Raw genomic sequence first — 21,867 nt, 5'->3', positions numbered from 1 at the left:
AAGGGCTTGTCGGGAGAGTTTAGGTTAGAGACGATTAGGTCCAAGGGGGTGCTGCATAGATCATGCGTGTGTGTGGTGGATTTGCTTCGGTTCAGATCAGGGAATCCACAACCAGCTTAGCAATCCACTGCGACAGGGGCGTGTGATATGTGGTTTCACAGCACCTGAATATTTTGTTCATTTTCAGAGCAGCAACAAGAATGTTGTTCTCCAGACTGGAAGTGGTGCTTCATTTGCAGCAGACTAGTGTTTTTTTTTTTTGGTTCATTTTCAGAGCAGCAGCAAGAATGTTCTTCTCCATACTGGGATTGGTGCTTCATTGCAGCACAGAGTAGGCCGGCCGGCAGACAGACATATGATCTTCATCGGAAAAAAAGAAAGGACAGACTTGTGATGTCGTTCAGTTATGCTGATGGAATGACAACATATCTGAACTTGTGAATAGGATTAGCGATGTCCTTTGAAGTTTATCATAATTCAGTAATGCCAGCTTGCTTGTTTAAAATGCTTGCCTTTTTTACATCAGTGGACGCTGATGCTATTTATTTAGGACAATAAAATTGAGTTTCCTGCCCTCTCACTCCCTCTCCTTTTTGGCTGTCGATTTTTCTGATTTGGAAGTTAACAAAACTACACCTGAAAAAGACTGAAGAAGATGTTTTTTTTTGGCCGCCACCCTTCATGTACGCACGCACATGATTCCATGATACACCGGGTCAACTGGCAGTGGACGCAACTCTCCGTTATCAGGCCAACCACGCTCGTTGAAAATTGCAGCACTAAATATGAACCACTAAAAAGTTGCACTTTGCATGTTTTAGTAGCATGAACTTGCACCGGTTCATCATTTACATGCTACATTTGTTCCGCCAAATAGGCCGCCCTGCATCCACAAAAATGCTCTGCTAGTGAATTTATGAGATGATCAGGCGTACACTGCACAATACAATACAGAGGAGGCAAATTTGGCTACACTGTCTAGAGACAATTAAGTAAGTAACAATGAACATAAGAAAACTCCCAGCTCAGCTTTATTTATGTTGAGTATCGTGATTAGCTAGGAAATAGACTAGGAATTATTCTGTCTTGTCTTGTACTCCAAGTTGATTATGCCCACGAGGCTCAAGCAATACATCGAACTATTCCACCAAACCCCTCTCTCCCTTCTAACATGGTATCTATCGCAAGTCGATCCTAAACCCTAGCCGCCGTCGCTTCCGCACCCGCGTGCCGCCCCCGGGACGGTCGGCCTCCATGACCGACGCCGGGGGCCCCGCCGCCCGTACCTAGGGTTCGTCCGCCGGCTGTGTTGGCCGGCTGCTCTAGAGAGTCCTTTTCCCGAGCCCTTGCTCCGGGTTTTTTCGCTCTCTCGCCGGTCGTTTTGATCGGCGTTTTTCTTTTTGGTTTTCCGATCTAATCTTGATTGGTTTGCGTCGCCCGCCGCCGCCGTCGACCCCCATGCGCCTCTACTCCGACCCCGGCGCGACAAGCCGGCCTCTCCTCTGACCCGGCGGTCACGCGCGCCGAGGCGCCCGTCCGGGCCAGCCGCCATCCGCGCGTCGGTCCGCCCGTCGCCCTGCGCCGGTCGTCACCGCCCTGCTTCGACCGGGACACCTGCATCGCCCCGACCCGGCGGCCTCGCGCCATGAGACGGCCAATCATAGCCATCGCTCGCGCGCTGGCCCGCCTATCGATCCACGTCACCCGCCTCCGCCGTGTCTGCACGGCAGCCCGGTGGTCTACCTCACCGGCCTCGTCCTCGACTGCGTCGGGCTGATTGCGTCAGACTCGTCGGCTACCTCAGCTCGGGCCCCGCTGCTACGTTGGTCGCTCGGGCCTCGCTGCCCAGGCACCGCCGCTGCTTTGGCAGCCCGGGTGCCGGTGCTGAGAAGCTCGTCCGCACGACGTCCCACGCCGTCCGTCGTCGCCGGCCTCATTCCGGACTCCGCCGCCACCACTCCTCACCGAGCGGCGTCCCCGACCTCGCGCATGATCGGCTTGATCACCCGCTCGCCACCGCGATCCGCCTCCTCTACGCCGCGAGACCGACCTGGCCCCTTGGTGACGCGCGCCTCCGTAGGTCCCGTGAAGATTGTCCTTAGTACCGCGCGCCTCTCCGCCGATCGAGCATCGGGCTGCCGCTGCGTCGCCCCGTCGGGCCGCAGCGCCGCCGCCCCGTGGTTCTCTCGCAGCTGCATCGACTCGTGCGTCGCTGCTGCGTCGCCCCTTTGGGCCGTAGTGCCGCGATACACGGTCCCTGCCGCCCCGAGGCCGTCCACGCGGCTGCACCGACTCGTGAACCGTCGTTGCGTCGCCCCTTCGGGCCGCAGCGTCGCGGTCCCCGCCGCCGCCCCAAGGTCTTCCCGCCGTCGCCCCGACCCGCCTGCCGTCGTTGCGTCGCCCCTTCGGGCCGTAGCGCCGCGGCCCGCGGTCCACTCCGCCGTCATCGCGCGTCGACCTCGCGCGGTATGCGCCACGCCGTCTCCCATGGCGCGGGAATGCCACCGTCCGCGCGGGTCTTCGTCACGCTGTCAGGGTTCTTCGCCTACTTCGAGCACCGCCGCCGCACTCCTAACCAAGCCGCCGCCGCCGTCAGGCCGCCGTCGCCGCTCTTCTTTGGCCGCCGCCGACGCTACCTTCGTAGCCGCCGCCGCCCGTCCACCACCTTCGTCTTCGTCCAAGCACCAGCCCGTCGCCAGCGTCGCCGTCATCTATCCCGACCACTTCGTCTACTCCGACCACCGTTTGTGATATCGGCCCCGTGCCAATGGACGCCGCAATCGTCGTCGAGTTTTTCTCTGCTGGCCCCTCCGACTTCTCCAACATGGCGTACAGCTCGTGCAGGTCCCTCGTCTACGCATGCCCGGTGCTGGCAACACCGATGCGTGTCTTCATCCACGACGTGTCCCCGGGCCTGGCAAGCCTAGTCGGAGCTTCGTCAACTTCGTCTTCGTCCGTCTACGCATGCCCGGTGGTGGCAACACCGGTGCGTGCCTTCGTCCACGATGTGTCCCCGGGCTTGGCAAACCCGCCGCGACGCGTCGTCAACAACATTTTCTTCTCGGCGCACCCCTACTTCGACACCACTGCGCCCATGCTAACTCGGCGCCCTCTTGTGCCCGCGGCTCCACGGCGACTTTCTCGACACCGGCCACCCCGACTCGACATCGACCATGGCATTCTTCGCACGGCTACCTCGACCACAGCTCCACCACCCTACGCTCTCGGCTACATCGACAAACGACACAAAGGGCTACCGCCTGCTTGAGCAATCTCGTCGGTTTCCACTCCAGCCACGACTCCGCGATGCATCGACCGTTACGACTGTGGGGGGGGGGGGGGGGGGGTGTCTGTCGGCTTGCATTCGGATTCTTCTCCAGTCTCACCGTCTGCGTCTCTACCGTTATGACTGCGGGGGGATGTTGAGTATCGTGATTAGCTAGGAAACATAAGATAGACTAGGAATTATTCTGGCTTGTCTTGTACTCCAAGTTGATCATGTACTTCTATATATATATGCCCACGAGGCTCAAGCAATACATCGAACTATTCCACCAAACCCCTCTCTCCCTTCTAACAATTTAGACCACATAAACATGTTAGGCAGATTCCTTACTTCTCCTTTTTTTTCTGGGGAGAGATTCGGCACTCCTCCTGAAGACATCTCTTGAGGTTAACCATGCCGAAGTATCTGGAAGTCTGCTGCATAGTCCAAAGAAGTTTTTTTTTCAGAGAACACACGATCTTCTTCTGTCGTAATAATATTTCTCAAGGCGGTCGGGTGGTACCTGGAGTGTGCGACGCTCTTCCCAGGCCCAGAAAAGAGGTATCCGTCTGCCTGCCTGCCTTTTTTGTTACCGCCTGCAACAAGTTTGGCATATATATGATGAGCAGTTTTCCCGGCTTACATTCTGTAGCTGTTACTGTTGTGAAACTTTGCTGCCATTTCATGCAGGGAAGGTTTTTTCTAGAGGATTCCACTTTGTATCCAAACAAGGAGATGAAAAAAACTACTACACAGGTAGGAAAAAACCAAAACAAATCAGGCCAAGATGATATATGGTACTACCTGGGATTCAATCCTCTGCTCGCTGTGGCAAATATTCAGACTGACAAAAGAATGGGCAGCTCTTTATGGATATAAAACAGTTGCAGATGTTGGTCACTTGTTACAAACAGCGGTGATCCAAATGCAGATCATAAAAGCAAAGTTTCAGTTTGTGAAAACGCCATTCAACCGGGTTAACGATGCAGTTTCAGGAAATCGCATGTCCGCCAACCAACCCTACAACACTCTGGCTATCTCTGTAAATATTAAGAAGTCTAGTGTATTTGACTTCTTCACCTGCATGCTGCCCCAATCAGAACTGTTTTGTTAGCCACCTTGAATGGAAAAGAGGGGATGTCCTTTTGAGCCTTCTTTGAAATGAACCCAGCCGTGGTTGAGATCACAGCAAGGACAAGACAAGAAGAAGAGATCACACAAAAGTAGAAACAGAGCAGTGAACTTAAATATGCAGGGGAATCGAGAAAATAGATTCTGCCTCTTGTTGTTTTCTTTTTTCCATCATTTCCCCCCTGTTTGTAATTCTAAAGGGCATACTAAAATCTATGTTTAGTTCAAAACTCTCTTGGACTTGATTGGGTTGGACTGTAATTAATCTACTGTAACATGTCAATTATTTTCTCTAAAAGAAAACATGTCAGTTCTTCTCTCAATTCTCAAAGGAACTTCTACCACAAAGGCGCTCTGCGCCTCTACCTGCTCTCGATGATGGCCGACCAAACAAAAAGGTGCTCCAGCAAATGAAAAGTATGGCAGAGATGCTCAAAAGTTTGCGAAATTGCAATGTTCAGAGGCATTATAATCCAAGACGGGCCACGGTGCCAACCGACTACCCCATTGTGCAGGCTTAAAACGTGCGAACTGCTCACGATTGAACAGAAGCATCAATCCAAAAAATGAGTAGCAGAAACTCATGCATCTAAGCAAATTTAATTTTTTTGACGATTTTACCACTCATAAACTGTTCTCGGCAGTCACGGGTAAATTGCACGGTAGCTGAGGAGTAAGCAGACTTCATACTACTAGTTAAGAACAACATGCATTAGATTAACTCCATACACACACCACAGATGCAGCTAGGATATCTAAAAGACGTTAGGTAAAAATGAACATAAACAAACTAGGAAAATTTTGGCTAGACTGTCAAGAACAAGCACCTGAAAAGAGGTGTCCGTATGCTCGCATGCCTTGTTGCCGCCTGCGACAAGTTACAAATATATGTATGATGAGCAGTGCTCCCAGCTTCCCTTCTGTAGTTATTACAGTTGTTGAATCCTTGCTGCCATTTCACGTAGGAAAGGTCTTGTCTGGAGGGCTCCTGAATGCTGCCTGCATGCAAGCTCTCAGTCAGGTAAATGCTTGTATTCTCTTGTGTTCTCGTTTAATTAGTCTATCGACGCTATCTGGAAAGGGAGAGATAAAGAAGTCCACTATGGATCCAAGAAACTAGGAAAAAAATTATACGAGCTCCTTTACGGTGATTGGGGCAGTACTGGGAGTACTTTTGAGTACTCACCCCTCCGATTTTTATTAGCCGTCCGATCTGGTGGGGGATTAAGAATGAATTAACTTAATTAGTTTAATTAGAGAAGGGCATAATGGTCCAGGGTAAAAAAAATTCAACCGATCGCGTCCACGACCAGAACCACGTCTAGATCTAGTAGCTCGGTGAAGTCCTCCTTCTCGTCCTCTTCCTTCTGTCCGACGAGCCCGGCGAGAGGAACCAATTCATCGTCGTCGGCGTCGTTCTCGTCCCCTTCACTATAAAAGACGTGGTCGGCGGCAGGAAGAAGAATAAGGCGTGACATCTGCGGCGGCAGTGTCGGCGGCGACGGCGGCGGTAGGAGAAAGCCCCCCGCTGATCCCATCGCTTCCAGACTTGCATCTTAAGGTATGAATCGCCCGAATCTCAACTTACTTTGATTCGTAGCCTGCACTTCCTACTTAGATTTGTTTAGTCATCATCGATTTAGGTTTCCCTAGTGCATGCAATTCAATTTAGAATTTTTCATCATCCATGGTCACTTCACTAGTTTACAGGGGACCCAGTTTATGGACGTTTATGATCGCTTGCCATAACATGTACAAGGAGCAAAGTTTAAAATTCCACGCAAGATTTCGGGTTTTGCATGCATTTATGTCTGTCCTTTCAGATTTTTATTCGTCCGAATTGTGATGCAGGAAGACATGGCGGACGTAAGTCACGACTCAATGATGGAGTACTATCATATTCCAACAAGATGTTTAATAGTGAGGATGAAGGTTATACATTCTATAACAAATATGGTCTTGAGAAAGGTTTTAGTGTCCGGAGAAGCTATGTCGAGTGGGATGGATCCAACTGCCATATAATTTTAAAGAAATTTGTGTGTAGTCGTGAAGGGGTTCGTGAAGAGAAGCACATGAAGAGGAAGATGGAAGATAGAAAGAGGAGGCCACGGAGTATAACTCATGTAGGGTGTAAAGCTAAATTGGTGATTGCAAGACAGGAGGAAACAGGTCAGTGGTTTGTCAAGGATTTCGTCGATGAACACAACCATCCTCTAGCCCCACGGGATCTGTCCTGTCTTGCGTTCACACAGAAGAATTAGCGATGAGCAGAAAGCGGACATTGCAGACATGGAAAAATTTGGGATCAGAAAACACCATATTATGGATATTATGTGCATGCAATACGGTGGATATGATGAGGTTGGATGCATTATGAGGGACATTTACAATTTCTGCCATGCTAACAAGCAGGAAACAATTTCTTCCGGGGATGCTCAAACGGTGATCAATCACATGGCGGCGAGGCAAGAGCAAGATTCAGATTTTTTCTTCAGGTACTTGGTTGATGAAGCTGGCCATCTGAAGGGACTGTTCTGGTCTGATAGTCAATCCCGACTTGACTACGAGGCTTTCGGAGACGTTATTGTTTTTGATAGCACATACAAAACCAATAAGTACAATCTGCCATTTGTGCCGTTTGTCGGGTTGAATCATCACCGCAGCACCGTTATTTTTTGTATGTGCTATCATTTCACATGAAACAAGCCAGGCATACGAGTGGATGTTACGGACCTTTTCTGATGCTATGGGACAGAAGCATCCTATATCTGTGATCACGGATGGGGACCTTGCAATGCAGAGAGCAATCAGGGTGGTGTGGCCTGACTGAAACCATAGGCTCTGTATATGGCACATTCAGCAGAACATTGTACGCCATCTGCATGATGACGCGGTAAAGGAGGAATTCCGATCTTTCATATATGATACATCTTCCATTGAAGAGCATGAGAGAAAATGGTTACACTTCTTACAACGGAATAAAGTAACAACTGAGGACTCCTGGCTGCATCAGATGTATAAGATGAGCAAACTGTGGTGTGCTCCATATCTTGAGGGCCGTTGTTTCCTAGGATTGAGCAGCAATCAGCGGAGTGAGAGTTTAAACTCGGTGCTACATACGCATCTTGAGGCTAAGATGACGTTGTTTCAAATGCTAGAGCACTATGAGCGTTGCCTTGCGTCGCGACGCTTGAATGAGGCTCTCCAAGACGTCGAGGCCTTACAGTCCGTTCCGTTCACAGAGGAAAATGCTTCAGTTCTTCAGAAACATGCCGTGAAAGTTTTCAATCCTGCTGTGTTTAAGTTGGTCTTATGGAGCATAGATGCTATCATAAAATGTGAGATCAGAGAGGTACTTGATGCAGCAGAGGTTACCACATACGTTGTGTCTAAGAAGGAAAGAATGGATAAAAAGATCGAAGTGCGCACGGAGACGAAGGAAGGTGTGCTTCGCAGTATTAGTTGTTCTTGCCGCAAATTGGACCATGTTCCCACATATTTTACATATTGGGAATTTTACAAGAAGAAACACTGCCCAGGTGTTGTGTTCCCACTAGGTGGACAATGAGTGCAAAATGTGCATTCACACCGACCAGAAAGAGCGAGATGTATGCATACTCTGCAGCCCTACAAAGGTACCGTAAGCTAAGGAATTTTAGTCACGCAGCATGTTTCAAGGCATGCCACTCTGATGAGGCGTTTCAGCATCTAAAAAGGGTTTTGGAAGGACAAGATGTTTGCAAGGGATCAACAAGTGAACAAGCTGATAGCAAGGGATCAACTAATGGTCAGGGTAACAGCATTAGGTTTGGCCCGTTGATGCCACAATCGGCTAACCTTGATGGTGAAGGTTTCGAAAAGGTTCTGGATCCCGTGCATGTGCCAGGCCGAGGTGCTCCGAAGAAAAGGCTACAGGCAAAGATGAAGAAAACCAGAACAAAGGGTAGATGTAGCTATTGTCATGAGGCAGATGGTCACAATCGACGTACGTGCGCCAAATTGATAGAGGTACCTAATATGCCGTAATTTAATGTTTTAATGTGTCCAAATATATTCCATGGCATTAATAATATCCTTATGTGTAGGATCTCAAAGAAGAACTATGATAGCTACAACATTGTGTGCACCGTCGGATAGCAAGTACGTCGATGATCAACCTGATGTTGGCGTGTGCATTGTCGTCAATGTCTAGTATCGTGTGACCTTTTCTCTAAAATACTTCATTCTGTCAGTTAGTGACTTCCTCATAATGTATGACTCAGCTATTTGGTTGTCCACTCCCTTGTAACAGTATTAGTTTGGGGTATTTTTTTTGCATTTTATATTTGGGTTTTTCGAGTGCAACTTCAAGAATCATGGTTTCTTCGTGGCCATCGTGTAGCTTCTTTATGTTGCACGATAAAATTTGGAAATAGATGTAATGGAGGAATTATATTTCGCTCCTGAAAACAAAATAAAAGCCTGATAAATCCGAAAAATATAGTAGTCATCCATGCTCTCCAATTGAAGAATATACAGGATGAATACAGATGATGAATCATACTCATTCTATATATCCTCCACGTAGAGTGCAAGGAAAACTGCTTGCGACTTCTTATCATAGTGTGTTTGTATCTGCATGTACAACTCACCATGCTACAGGGGAGCCAGGCGAACAAAACAGTGAAAACGGCGAAGAAACTGGTGAAGAAATCGTTTCGGGCGAGTTATATCGCGTGTGCCGCGGCGTGGGGAACATATCCTCCTCGGGATTTCTGTTGCAGAGGCCCAGGCAATCGTCTTCGGGATCAGCGCCAGGTGACAGCTGCGGATCCGCGGCAGATCGACCAGACGCGCCAGCTGCGGTCGGCTGCACGCGCGCCTCCGACCTGCCGCTCGACACGCGGCCACCTCGGACCGGGCGAGGCGCGCCCTCCGGCCCGCACCAATCTGGTCAGGGACGCACGCGCTTTGCGGTCCAGCCCGTGTGCTACTAGCGGCGCCCCGCCATTTGCCAGGCGGGCGTGGAGATAGCCCCTGACTCCAGTGGGCCTGCAGCATCATGGGCTCATGATGAGTCTGCGAGCCGCCCTGGATCTTCAGCGGCTCCACTCTCACCAACGCCTCGGCCCGCTGCCACAGAAGATCAGGACCGCCTGAAACTGGCTGCTGCAGGCTAATCTGCCTCGAATTCCGTCGCTGTCCTGTCTCCAGAAAGGGCTACGGGATCTTCTGTGGCCACGAACTCTCCTGCACATCAATGGTCCCTCCGGAATGCGGTGATTTTTTCGACCACCTCCAAATTACCTCAATTTTGGCACACATGATCTCTTGCACAAACAAAGCTAGGTTTCCAAGGTTTTATATTTTTTGAATTTTTTTAATTTATACTGCCCTCTAGACTAACTGATCAAAACATCGGTCTATACCTCAAGGGGGCATTTTAAAATATATTTTTTCCAAATTTTCTTTCATGGACATGTTTGGCACATGTGGGTCACCGTGTCATAGAGAAATTGGGTGATTTGGAGGTGGTGGAAAAAATCACCTTTGTTGAAAAACTGGCTTAAGTTTAGAATGGTCCCTCCGGAATGCGGTGATTTTTTCGACCACCTCCAAATTGCCTTAATTTTGGCACACATGATCTCTTGCACAAACAAAGCTAGGTTTCCAAGGTTTTATATTTTTTGAATTTTTTTAATTTATACTGCCCTCTAGACTGACTGATCATAACATCGGTCTATACCTCAAGGGGGCATTGTAAAATATATTTTTTCCACATTTTCTTTCATGGACATGTTTGGCACATGTGGGTCACCGTGTCATAGAGGAATTGGGTGATTTGGAGGTGGTGGAAAAAATCACCTTTGTACAAAAAATGGCTTAAGTTAAGACCAAATTGTCCCTCCGGAATGCGGTGATTTTTTCGACCACCGCCAAATCACCTCAATTTTGGCACACATGATCTCTTGCACAAACAAAGCTAGGTTTCCAAGGTTTACATTTTTTTGAAATTTGTTGAATTTATACTGCTCTCTAGACTGACTGATCAAAACATCGGTCTATACCTCAAAGGGGCATTGTAAAATATATATTTTTCAAATTTTCTTTCATGGACATGTTTGGCACTTGTGGGTCACCGTGTCATAGAGAAATTGGGTGATTTGGAGGTGGTGGAAAAAAATCACCTTTGTTCGAAAAATGGCTTAAGTTAGACCAAACGGTCCCTCCGGAATGTGGTGATTTTTTCGACCACCTCCAAATCACCTCAATTTTGGCACACATGATCTCTCGCACAAACAAAGCTAGGTTTCCAAGGTTTTATTTTTTTTGAATTTTTTAGATTTTATACTGCCCTCTAGACTGACTGATCAAAACATCAGTCTATACCTCAAGGGGGCATTGTAAATTATATTTTTTCTAAATTTTCATTCATGGACATGTTTGGCACATGTGGGTCACCGTGTCATAGAAAAATTGGGTGAGTTGGAGGTGGTGGGAAAAACCACCTTTGTTCAAAAATTGGCTTAAGTTGACCAAATGGTCCCTCCGGAATACGGTGATTTTTTCGACCACCTCCAAATGACCTCAATTTTGCCACACATGATCTCTTGCACAAACAAAGCTAGGTTTCCAAGGTTTTATATTTTTTTGAATTTATACTGCCCTCTAGACTGACTGATCAAAACATCGGTCTATACCTCAAGGGGGCATTGTAAAATATTTTTTTCCAAATTTTCTTTCATAGACATGTTTGGCACATATGGGTCACTATGTCATAGAGAAATTGGGTGATTTGGAGGTGGTGGAAAAAATCACCTTTGTTCAAAAAATGGCTTAAGTTAGACCAAACGGTCCCTCCGGAATGCGGTGATTTTTTCGACCACCTCCAAATCACCTCAATTTTGGCACACATGATCTCTCGCACAAACAAGGCTAGGTTTCCAAGGTTTTATTTTTTTTGAATTTTTTAGATTTTATACTGCCCTCTAGACTGACTGATCAAAACATCAGTCTATACGTCAAGGGGGCATTGTAAAATATATATTTTTCTAAATTTTCTTTCATGGACATGTTTGGCACATGTGGGTCACCGTGTCATAGAGAAATTGGGTGATTGGAGGTGGTGGAAAAAATCACCTTTGTTCAAAAAATGGCTTAAGTTAGACCAAATGGTCCCTCCGGAATGCGGTGATTTTTTTGACCACCTCCAAATCACCTCAATTTTGGCACACATGATCTCTTCCACAAACAAAGCTAGGTTTCCAAGGTTTTATATTTTTTTTGAATTTTTTTGAATTTATACTGCCCTCTAGACTGACTGATCAAAACATCGGTCTATACCTCAAGGGGGCATTGCAAAATATATTTTTTCCAAATTTTCTTTCATGGACATGTTTGGCACATGTGGGTCACCGTGTCATAGAGAAATTGGGTGATTGGAGGTGGTGGAAAAAATCACCGTTGTTCAAAAAATGGCTTAAGTTTAGACCAAATGGTCCCTCTGGAATGCGGTGATTTTTTCGACCACCGCCAAATCGCCTCAATTTTGGCACACATGATCTCTTGCACAAACAAAGCTAGGTTTCCAAGGTTTTATATTTTTTGAATTTTTGTAATTTATACTGCCCTCTAGACTGACAGATCAAAACATCGGTCTATACCTCAAGAGGGCATTGTAAAATATATTTTTTCCGAATTTTCTTTCATGGACATGTTTGGCACATGTGGGTCACCATGTCATAGAGAAATTGGGTGATTGGAGGTGGTGGAAAAAATCACCTTTGTTCAAAAAATGGCTTAAGATAGACCAAATTGTCCTTCCAGAATGCGGTGATTTTTTCGACCACCTCCAAATCACCTCAATTTTGGCACACATGATCTCTTGCACAAACAAAGCTAGGTTTCCAAGGTTTTATATTTTTTTATTTTTTTTTGAATTTATACTGCCCTCTAGACTGACTGATCAAAACATCGGTCTATACCTCAAGGGGGCATTGTAAAATATATTTTTTTTCAAATTTTCTTTCATGGACATGTTTGGCACCTGTGGGTCACCGTGTAAAAGAAAAATTTGGGTGATTTGGAGGTGGTGGAAAAAAATCACCTTTGTTCAAAGAATGGTTTAAGTTACTCCGGAATGCGGTGATTTTTTCGACCACCTCCAAATCACCTCAATTTTGGCACACATGATCTCTTGCACAAACAAAGCTAGGTTTTCCAGGTTTTATATTTTTTTGAATTTATACTGCCCTCTAGACTGACTGATCAAAACATCGGTCTATACCTCAAGGGGGCATTGTAAAATATTTTTTCCAAATTTTCTTTCATGGACATGTTTGGCACATGTGGGTCACCGTGTCATAGAGAAATTGGGTGATTTGGAGGTGGTGGAAAAAATCACCTTTGTTCAAAAAAGGCTTAAGTTAGACCAAATGGTCCCTCCGGAATGCGGTGATTTTTTCGACCACCTACAAATCACCTCAATTTTGGCACACATGATCTCTTGCACAAACCAAGCTAGGTTTCCAAGGTTTTATATTTTTTGAATATTTTTGAATTTATACTGCCTTCTAGACTGACTGATCAAAACATCGGTCTATACCTCAAGGGGGCATTGTAAAATATATATTTTTTCCAAATTTTCTTTCATGGACATGTTTGGCACATGTGGTTCACCGTGTCATAGAGAAATTGGGTGATTTGGAGGTGGTGGAAAAAACCACCTTTGTTCAAAAAATGGCTTAAGTTAGACCAAATGGTCCCTCCGGAATGCGGTGATTTTTTCGACCACCTCCAAATCACCCAAATTTTGGCACACATGATCTCTTGCACAAACAAAGCTAGGTTTCCAAGGTTTTATATTTTTTGAATTTTTTTAATTTATACTGCCCTCTAGACTGACTGATCATAACATCGGTCTATACCTCAAGGGGGCATTATAAAATATATTTTTCCAAATTTTCTTTCATAGACATGTTTGGCACATGTGGGTCACCGTGTCATACAAAATTTGGGTGATTTCGAGGTGGTGGAAAAAAATCACCTTTGTTCAAAAAATGGCTTAAGTTAGACCAAATGGTCCCTCCGGAATGCGGTGATTTTTTCGACCACCTCCAAATCACCCAAATTTTGGCACACATGATCTTTTGCACAAACAAAGCTAGGTAAGTCAGTGAGCATGTGTTAAATTTTGTTGACTAATTTCAATATGAATGCAAAAAAAATGCACACCTACCATACCAGAGGCAGGAGTTTTCATACACCACGACCTGTATACGACTAGGAACCCAACAGTTTATGGGCCAGGATACAGGCCCGGGGTGCAGATTACTCTTCTGCTGGTGGGGCCAACTGGTCAAAGAGCATGAAACATTAGGAAAAATACTGCCTGCATATGAGAGGAGCTTGAGTGGGGAGGCACTGCCGGGTATATAAGCTGGTGCGTCTCCCTCTCGCTCGGCGAGGTGGGACTAAACTCCCACCACCGTCTGCTTTGCCCTGGTGCGCCCACGCGATGGGCCAGATTAGATGGGCTTTCACAGGCCAGCATATCCCGCATGCTGGACCACGCGTGGGTCTAGATGTCTAGGCTGGCCCATGCTTTTCCTTTTGTTTATTTTTTTCCTTTTCCTTTTGTTTACATAAAAATTACCTGACCACTCAAAAAATAACATGTTACATCTTATTTCAAATTCTCTTTTTTGCGATATTTGGTTTGCATTTTCTATAAATCCTAAAAAATACATCAGTCATCCTTGCTCTCCAATTGAAGAATATATAGATGAATACAGATGATTAATCATACTCATCCTACATATCCTCCACGTAGAGTGCAAGGAAGACCAACGCTTGTGATAATCAAATAGCTGAAGGTATTTAAGCCGGTGCAGCACTTGCTCGGGGGGCGAGGTGGGACTAAAAATATTAAGACGTGATCCTGGCTCGAGATCGGCGCGACGTGGGCCGGCCCGCCCTAAATTGCTTGAATGGGTCGGGCTTTGGGGGAGGAGGCGTGGCGGACGTGGGAAACCTGTTGGAAATATGCCCTAGAGGCAATAATAAATGGTTATTATTATATTTCTTTGTTCATGATAATTGTCTATTATTCATGCTATAATTGTGTTATCCGGAAATCATAATACATGTGTGAATACATAGACCACAAGGTGTCCCTAGTAAGCCTCTAGTTGACTAGCTCGTTGATCAACAGATAGTCATGGTTTCCTGACTATGTACATTGGATGTCATTGATAACGGGATCACATCATTAGGAGAATGATGTGATGGACAAGACCCAATCCTAAGCATAGCATAAAAGATCGTGTAGTTTCGTTTGCTAGAGCTTTTCCAATGTCAAGTATCTTTTCCTTAGACCATGAGATCGTGCAACTCCCGGATACCGTAGGAGTGCTTTGGGTGCACCAAACATCACAACGTAACTGGGTGACTATAAAGGTACACTACGGGTATCTCTGAAAGTGTCTGTCGGGTTCGCACGGATCGAGACTGGGATTTGTCACTCCGTGTGACGGAGAGGTATCTCTGGGCCCACTCGGTAATGCATCATCATAATGAGCTCAATGTGACTAAGGCGTTAGTCACGGGATCATGCATTGCGGTACGAGTAAAGAGACTTGCCGGTAACGAGATTGAACAAGGTATTGGGATACCGACGATCGAATCTCGGGCAAGTAAAATACCGATTGACAAAGGGAGTTGTATACGGGATTGATTGAATCCTCGACATCGTGGTTCATCCGATGAGATCATCATGGAACATGTGGGAGCCAACATGGGTAACCAGATCCCGCTGTTGGTTATTGACCGGAGAGGCGTCTCGGTCATGTCTGCATGTCTCCCGAACCCGTAGGGTCTACACACTTAAGGTTCGGTGACGCTAGGGTTATAGAGATATGAGTATGCGGAAACCCGAAAGTTGTTCGGAGTCCCGGATGAGATCCCAGACGTCAAGAGGAGTTCCGGAATGGTCCGGAGGTGAAGAATTATATATAGGAAGTCCAGTTTCGGCCACCGGGAAAGTTTCGGGGGTTATCGATATTGTACCGGGACCACCGGAAGGGTCCCGGGGGTCCACCGGGTGGGGCCACCTGTCCCGGAGGGCCCCATGGGCTGAAGTGGGAAGGGAACCAGCCCATAGTGGGCTGGGGCGCCCCCCATGGGCCTCCCCCCTGCGCCTAGGGTTGGAAACCATAGGGTGGGTGGGCGCCCCACTTGACTTGGGGGGTAAGTTACCCCCCTGGCCGCCGCCCCCCCCCCATCCAGATGGGTTCTGGCCGGCGCCCGCCCCCCCCCCTCCCAGGGTGCCTATATAAAGGGGGGGAGGGAGGGCAGCAAAATGACAGCCTTGGGCGCCTCCCTCCTCCCCTGCTACACCTCTCTCTCTCGCAGAAGGTCGGCGAAGCCCTGCCGACATCCCGCTACATCCACCACCACGCCGTCGTGCTGCTGGATCTCCATCAACCTCTCCTTCCCCCTTGGTGGATCAAGAAGGAGGAGACGTCGCTGCACTGTACGTGTGTTGAACGCGGAGGTGCCGTCCGTTCGGCACTCGGTCATCGGTGATTTGAATCACGGCGAGTACGACTCCGTCAAAAACGTTCATTGGAACGCTTCCTCTCGCGATCTACAAGGGTATGTAGATGCACTCCTTTCCCCTCGTTGCTAGTATACTCCATAGATGGATCTTGGTGAGCGTAGGAAAATTTTAATATTATGCTACGATTCCCAACAGTGGCATCATGAGCCAGGCCTATGCGTAGTTACTATGCACGAGTAGAACACAAAGTAGTTGTGGGCGTTGATGTTGCCAATTCTTCTTGCCGCTACTAGTCTTATCTTGTTTCGGCGGTATTGTGGGATGAAGCGGCCCGGACCGACCTTACACGTACGCTTACGTGAGACAGGTTCCACCGACTGACATGCACTAGTTGCATAAGGTGGCTAGCGGGTGTCTGTCTCTCCTACTTTAGTCGGAACGGATTCGATGAAAAGGGTCATTATGAAGGGTAAATAGAAATTGGCAAATCACGTTGTGGTCATACGTAGGTAAGAAACGTTCTTGCTAGAAACCTACAAACCACGTAAAAACTTGCAACAACAATTAGAGGACGTCTAACTTGTTTTTGCAGCAAGTGCTATGTGATGTGATATGGCCAGAAGATGTGATGAATGATATATGTGATGTATGAGATTGATCATATTCTTGTAATAGGAATCACGACTTGCATGTCGATGAGTATGACAACCGGCAGGAGCCATAGGAGTTGTCTTTATTATTTTGTATGACCTGCGTGTCATTGAATAACGCCATGTAAATTACTTTACTTTGTTGCTAAACACGTTAGCCATAGAAGTAGAAGTAATCGTTGGCGTGACGACTTCATGAAGACACAATGATGGAGATCATGATGATGGAGATCAGGGTGTCATGCCGATGACGAAGATGATCATGGTGCCCCGAAGATGGAGATCAAAGGAGCATAATGATATTGGCCATATCATGTCACTATTTGATTGCATGTGATGTTTATCATGTTTTTGCATCTTATTTGCTTAGAACGACGGTAGTAAGTAAGATGATCCCTTATGATAATTTCAAGAAAGTGTTCCCCCTAACTGTGCACCGTTGCGAAGGTTCGTTGTTTTGAAGCACCACGTGATGATCGGGTGTGATAGATTCTAACGTTCGCATACAACGGGTGTTGACGAGCCTAGCATGTACAGACATGGCCTCGGAACACACGCAATACACTTAGGTTGACTTGACGAGCCTAGCATGTACAGACATGGCCTCGGAACACGGAGGACCGAAAGGTCGAGCATGAGTCGTATAGAAGATACGATCAACATGGAGATGTTCACCGATCTTGACTAGTCCGTCTCACGTGATGATCGGACACGGCCTAGTTAACTCGGATCATGTTTCACTTAGATGACTAGAGGGATGTCTATCTGAGTGGGAGTTCATTGAATAATTTGATTAGATGAACTTAATTATCATGAACTTAGTCTAAAATCTTTACAATATGTCTTGTAGATCAAATGGCCCACGTTGTCCTCAATTTCAACACGTTCCTAGAGAAAACCAAGCTGAAAGATGATGGCAGCAACTATACGGACTGGGTCCGGAACCTGAGGATCATCCTCATAGCAGCCAAGAAAGATTATGTCTTAGAAGCACCGCTAGGTGAAGCACCAATCCCAGAGAACCAAGACGTTATGAACGCTTGGCAGCAGCGTGCTGATGATTACTCCCTCGTTCAGTGCGGCATGCTTTACAGCTTAGAACCGGGTCTCCAAAAGCGTTTTGAGAAACATGGAGCATATGAGATGTTCGAGGAGCTGAAAATGGTTTTCCAAGCTCATGCCCGGGTCGAGAGATATGAAGTCTTCGACAAGTTCTTCAGCTGTAAAATGGAGGAGAATAGTTCTGTTAGTGAGCACATACTCAGAATGTCTGGGTTGCACAACCGCTTGTCTCAGCTAGGAGTTAATCTCCCGGATGACGCGGTCATTGACAGAATCCTTCAGTCGCTTCCAACAAGCTACAAGAGCTTTGCGATGAACTTCAATATGCAAGGGAGGGAAAAGACCATTCCCGAGGTATATTCAATGCTGAAATCAGCGGAGGTGGAGATCAGAAAAGAACATCAAGTGTTGATGGTGAATAAAACCACTAAGTTCAAGAAGGGCAAGGGTAAGAAGAACTTCAAGAAGGACGGCAAGGGAGTTGCCGCGCCCGGTAAGCCAGTTGCCGGGAAGAAGTCAAAGAATGGACCCAAGCCTGAAACTGAGTGCTTTCATTGCAAGGGAAGTGGTCACTGGAAGCGGAACTGCCCCAAATACTTAGCGGACAAGAAGGCCGGCAACACCAAAGGTATATGTGATATACATGTAATTGATGTGTACCTTACCAGTACTCGTAGTAGCTCCTGGGTATTTGATACCGGTGCAGTTGCTCACATTTGTAACTCAAAACAGGAACTGCGGAATAAACGGAGACTGGCAAAGCACGAGGTGATGATGCGCGTCGGGAATGGTTCCAAGGTCGATGTGATCGCCGTCGGCATGCTACCTCTGCATCTACCTACGGGATTAGTTTTAAACCTCAATAATTGTTATTTAGTGCCAGCTTTGAGCATGAACATTGTATCTGGATCTCGTTTAATTCGAGATGGCTACTCATTTAAATCCGAGAATAATGGTTGTTCTATTTATTTGAGAGATATGTTTTATGGTCATGCCCCGCTGGTCAATGGTTTATTCTTGATGAATCTCGAACGTGATGTTACACATATTCATAGTGTGAATACCAAAAGATGTAAAGTTGATAACGATAGTCCCACATACTTGTGGCACTGCCGCCTTGGTCACATTGGTGTCAAGCGCATGAAGAAGCTCCATGCATATGGACTTTTGGAGTCTCTTGATTACGAATCATTTGACACGTGAGAACCATGCCTCATGGGTAAGATGACCAAGACTCCGTTCTCCGGAACAATGGAGCGAGCAACCAACTTATTGGAAATCATACATACCGATGTGTGCAGTTCAATGAGTGTTGAGGCTCGCGGAGGATATCGTTATGTTCTCACTCTCACTGATGACTTAAGTAGATATGGGTATGTCTACCTATGAAACACAAGTCTGAAACCTTTGAAAAGTTCAAGGAATTTCAGAGTGAGGTTGAGAATCAACGTGACAGAAAAATAAAATTCTTACGATCAGATCGTGGTGGAGAATATTTAAGTCACGAATTTGGTGCGCACTTAAGGAAATGTGGAATCGTTTCACAACTCACGCCGCCTGGAACACCTCAGCGAAACGGTGTGTCCGAACGTCGTAATCGCACTCTATTGGATATGGTGCGATCTATGATGTCTCTTACCGATTTACCGCTCTCATTTTGGGGCTATGCTTTAGAGACTGCCGCATTCACTTTAAATAGGGCTCCGTCGAAATCCGTAGAGACGACACCGTATGAATTATGGTTTGGGAAGAAACCTAAGCTGTCGTTTCTAAAAGTTTGGGGATGCGATGCTTATGTCAAGAAACTTCAACCTGAAAAGCTCGAACCCAAGTCGGAAAAATGCGTCTTCATAGGATACCCTAAGGAAACTATTGGGTATACCTTCTACCTCAGATCCGAAGGCAAGATCTTCGTTGCCAAGAACGGGTCCTTTCTGGAGAAGGAGTTTCTCTCGAAAGAATTGAGTGGGAGGAAAGTGGAACTTGATGAGGTGATAGTCACCCCTTCCGAACCGGAAAGTAGCACAGCGCGGGAAGATGTTCCTGTGGTGCCTACACCGACTGGGGAGGAAGTTAATAATGATGATCATCAAGCTTCGGATCAAGTTGCTACTGAACTTCGTAGGTCCACAAGGACACGTTCCGCACCAGAGTGGTACGGCAACCCTGTCCTGGAAATCATGTTGTTAGATAACGGTGAACCTTCGAACTATGAAGAAGCGATGGCGGGCCCGGATTCCGACAAATGGCTAGAAGCCATGAAATCCGAGATAGGATCCATGTATGAAAACGAAGTATGGACTTTGACTGACTTGCCCGATGATCGGCGAGCCATAGAAAACAAATGGATCTTTAAGAAGAAGACGGACGCGGATGGTAATGTGACCATCTACAAAGCTCGACTTGTCGCTAAGGGTTATCGACAAGTTCAAGGGGTTGACTACGATGAGACTTTCTCACCCGTAGCGAAGCTGAAGTCCGTCCGAATCATGTTAGCAATTGCCGCATACTATGATTATGAGATATGGCAGATGGATGTCAAAACGGCATTCCCTAACGGCTTCCTTAAGGAAGAGTTGTATATGATGCAGCCGGAAGGTTTTGTCGATCCTAAGAATGCTAACAAAGTATGCAAGCTCCAGCGCTCAATCTATGGGCTGGTGCAAGCATCTCGGAGTTGGAACATTCGCTTTGATGAGATGATCAAAGCGTTTGGGTTTACACAGACTTATGAAGAAGCCTGTGTTTACAAGAAAGTGAGTGGGACCTCTGTAGCATTTCTCATATTATATGTGGATGACATACTATTGATGGGAAATGATATAGAATTCTTGGAAAGTATAAAGGCCTATTTGCATAAGTGTTTTTCAATGAAGGACCTTGGAGAAGCTGCTTATATATTAGGCATCAAGATTTATAGAGATAGATCAAGACGCCTCATTGGTCTTTCACAGAGTACATACCTTGACAAGATATTGAAGAAGTTCAATATGGATCACTCCAAGAAGGGGTTCTTGCCTGTATTGCAAGGTGTGCAATTGAGCACAGCTCAATGCCCGACCACGGCAGAAGATATAGAAAAGATGAGTGTCATCCCCATGCCTCGGCCATAGGGTCTATTATGTATGCCATGCTGTGTACCAGACCTGATGTAAACCTTGCCGTAAGTTTGGTAGGAAGGTACCAAAGTAATCCCGGCATGGAACACTGGACAGCGGTCAAGAATATCCTGAAGTACCTGAAGAGGACTAAGGATATGTTTCTCGTTTATGGAGGTGACGAAGAGCTCGTCGTAAAGGGTTACGTCGATGCTAGCTTCGACACAGATCTGGATGACTCGAAGTAACAAACCGGATACGTGTATATTTTGAATGGAGGGGCAGTAAGCTGGTGCAGTTGCAAGCAAAGCGTCGTGGCGGGATCTACATGTGAAGCGGAGTACATGGCAGCCTCGGAGGCAGCACAAGAAGCAGTCTGGATGAAGGAGTTCATTACCGACCTAGGGGTGATTCCCAATGCGTCGGGCCCGATGACTCTCTTCTGTGAAAAAACACTGGAGCTATTGCCCTTGCGAAGGAGCCCAGGTTTCACAGGAAGACCAGGCATATCAAGCGTCGCTTCAACTCCATTCGTGAAAGTGTTCAAAATGGAGACATAGATATTTGTAAAGTACATACGGACCTGAATGTAGCAGATCCGTTGACTAAACCTCTCCCTAGGGCAAAACATGATCAACACCAGGACGCAATGGGTGTTCGATTCATCACAATGTAACTAGATTATTGACTCTAGTGCAAGTGGGAGACTGTTGGAAATATGCCTAGAGGCAATAATAAATGGTTATTATTATATTTCTTTGTTCATGATAATTGTCTATTGTTCATGCTATAATTGTGTTATCCGGAAATCATAATACATGTGTGAATACATAGACCACAAGGTGTCCCTAGTAAGCCTCTAGTTGACTAGCTCGTTGATCAACAGATAGTCATGGTTTCCTGACTATGGACATTGGATGTCATTGATAACGGGATCACATCATTAGGAGAATGATGTGATGGACAAGACCCAATCCTAAGCATAGCATAAAAGATCGTGTGGTTTCGTTTGCTAGAGCTTTTCCAATGTCAAGTATCTTTTCCTTAGACCATGAGATCGTGCAACTCCCGGATACCGTAGGAGTGCTTTGGGTGCACCAAACGTCACAACGTAACTGGGTG

Source organism: Aegilops tauschii, chromosome 7 (assembly GCF_002575655.3).
Source record: "Aegilops tauschii subsp. strangulata cultivar AL8/78 chromosome 7, Aet v6.0, whole genome shotgun sequence".
Classification (NCBI taxonomy): Eukaryota; Viridiplantae; Streptophyta; class Magnoliopsida; order Poales; family Poaceae; genus Aegilops; species Aegilops tauschii.
This window is presented reverse-complemented; position numbering follows the sequence as displayed.